The sequence below is a fragment of the Oratosquilla oratoria genome, chromosome 8 (assembly GCF_046742065.1).
Source record: "Oratosquilla oratoria isolate Oo_2021 chromosome 8, ASM4674206v1, whole genome shotgun sequence".
Taxonomy (NCBI): Eukaryota; Metazoa; Arthropoda; class Malacostraca; order Stomatopoda; family Squillidae; genus Oratosquilla; species Oratosquilla oratoria.
The window spans coordinates 69,651,217-69,654,522 of record NC_134784.1 but is presented as its reverse complement, the minus strand read 5'-3'; positions in this window follow the sequence as shown (position 1 = coordinate 69,654,522).

The following is a 3,306-nucleotide window of genomic DNA, read 5'->3' as shown; positions in this document are numbered from 1 at the left end:
AACACAGTGAGAAGGAAGTCCTTATTGGTACAACGTTTTGCCCGTTCGAGTTTTATGAAGCACTTACAGCTTAAACAAATGAGAAGTTATACCAATAATGACTCCACCCTCACATGGTGTTCTCCCTATATTTCTAATTTACGTAGAACATCAATATCTGTCGGTACCATATCAAAGTATAGCAAAATTCTTAAAAAAAAAAAGTTAAACAATCTTCGTGCCCAGCGCTGAAAATAAGGCAATTGATAGAAAAAAAAAAAAAAAATCTTGAGGTGAATGAGTGCACAAAGACATATGCAGTTCATCACAATGGGGTTGAGATATATATATATATATATATATATATATATATATATATCTCTATATATATATATATATATATACATATAAACTAAGGGAAATCTGCAAAAACCTAAGTGAAGTATAGAAGGAATGGCAAGCCACACAAGACTTGAAACTTGTTACCGGTAAACATAGGCAACTGCAGCCACTAGCTCAAATGAGATTAAAATTAGTTCCTAATCTAAGGAAACTCAGAGATAGTTGCATTTATAATGGAGGTAGTAGACATAGCAATAACAACAAGAAGTGATAGTAACCGAGATCTTTCGTATGTTTAGCGATAGCCCATGCAGCTAACATGAAGGAAACATATGAGAGTATGAATTTTCCATTGCAAAAAATCAAGTATGAAGGACATAAATGGAATATCCCTGGTGACCTAAAGGTTGTGGCACTTTTACTTGAAATGCAGCTTGGTTACATAAAGTTTTATTGCTTGCTCTTTGAGTGGGACAGTCGTGATAAGAAAAATCATTATGAAAAGAATGTGTGGCCGAAACGATCTCTGATCCGGGGAGAGAAGAATGTTTTTACTCCTTTTCTTATTAATTCAGAGAAAATTTATCTGCCTCCTTTGCTTATTAAGGTAAGGTTGATGAAATTTTTTGTTAAAGCTATGAATAGAACTGGCAAGGTATTTACATATTTGAAAAATAAGTTTCCTAGAGTAAATGACACAAAATTTAAAGAAGCTATTTTTGTTGGCCACAGATTAGGGAGCTGATGAGAGACCAGAATTTTGATGAACGAAATGATCTTGAAAAAGCTGCACGTCTGTCATTTAAGAAAGTTTGCGCAAAGTTTTTTGGAGAATCACAAAGTAAATAACTTTTCTGAAATCGTAAGAGAGCCACTGACATCCTACAAGCCCTTGGGATGCAATATGAACCTAATAATTCACTTCCTAGACTCTCACTTGGACTTTTTCCCTGTAAACTTTGGCGCCGTCAGTGACGAGCACGGTGAGAGGTTTTATCGGGACATTCTGAACATGAAAACCCGGTATCAAGGGAAGTGGAGCTCTTCAATGCTGGCTGACTACTGTTGGACACTAAAAAGAATAATGCAATCGAAAATTATACATTTCTACATTTCAAAGGTAAGTTTCATTGAAATATCAGCCTCATTTATTATTTATAATTGTTTAAAATTTAATATGCTATCACATAAAAACTATACATGATAAAAAAATAATGAAAACATTTAAAATCAACAGAACATTTTCAATCGAGAAACTCCTGTTACAACTCATTTCAATGCTCCTTGAGAATAAGAAGTACTAGGATCTGATCACTGTTTGACTTACCTTGCGTGAACTTAGACTTTTCAGACCTCTGAAGTTTTAGCACATTTGGACAAATTTGTGTCAGCAACAGATGAGCAGTCACCTTACCTGGCAGTTTAAACTGCGATATTTGTGGCAGACATGCGGGTCCCCTTTACCCTTTCAGACAGTGACGATCAGGTTTTATTATTATCATTATTATTATTATTATTATTATTATTATTATTATTATTATTATTATTATTATTATTATTATTATTATTATTATTATTATTATTATTATTATTATTATTATTATTATTATTATTATTATTATTATTATTATTATTATTATTATTATTATTATTATTATTATTATTATTATTATTATTATTATTATCATTATTTATTATTATTATTATTTTTATTATTTTATTATTTTATTATTATTTTTATTTTATTATTATTATTATTATTATTATTATTATTTTTACTTTTATTATTTTTATTATTATTTTTATTATTATTATTATTATTATTATTATTATTATTATTATTATTATTATTATTATTATTATTATTATTATTATTATTATTATTATTATTATTATTATTATTATTATTATTATTATTATTATTATTATTATTACTATTATTATTATTATTATTATTATTATTATTATTATTATTATTATTATTATTATTATTATTATTATTATTATTATTATTATTATTATTATTATTATTATTATTATTATTATTATTATTATTATTATCATTATTATTATTCATTATTATTATTTGTCTATCGGTGGATCGGCAATCGCCACCCGAACACTACTGAAGGAAAGCTTTCCGCTTAGAGGGTCACACATGAGCAACTGCTCAAAGTATTCGATAAAGAGGCTGCACCCCTTCACTCTAGACACTATCTCGCCGTCAGTTGTTCAGACTGCGCTCCACTAGGTCACATATTTAAAGTGAAATTTCTACAGGGTTCGGTAATTTGCAATAAAATGACAATCGATATCCTCAGCAATTCCCCTGATGTAACTCTCCTTATCCATCCTCATGAGAACTCTACTCCACTGTTTCTGAGTCCTGTATTTGTCCAGGTCCCCTGTCATTCTGCCAACATGGCTCAAATATATACTTTCCAGTGTCTCCCACGACACCACCTCACACTTCGACCTTGGACGCTCCCCATTGATCTACTCAGTAGGTTTCAGTTTCACGTTTGAAGGTGCCCCATGGTTCTTCAGGGTCCTCAAAAGTACCAAGTCCTTGAAGTTGATTATAGACTTTTAGCGCATACTCTTAGACACATGCATCACCCCTGAGCTTCTCCAGATAAAATCCATGAGAGTTATATCTCGGGATTCTCTTGGGTTTGTTACGGAGTCTGAATGTTGCGACCACTAGACCACCATTCTATGACCAGTTATAATGAATTCAGCGCTCAAATGAACCCTGCAGTTCTGTAGGATCTTTCAGCTAGTACTAACAAGAACATGATCAATTTCTTTTGCTTTTCGTAAGGCATTTCGTTAACATGTCCATCGGAGTGGTTCTCGTCTCCTGAACCATGAACCAGCAATCTTTAACCTTCTGGTCTTTGCAAAGTTGATAAGGAGAGAACTGATAATGTTCCTAGTTTGTGAACCATGGAGGCCAATGTATCATTTATATCCAGCGCTGTC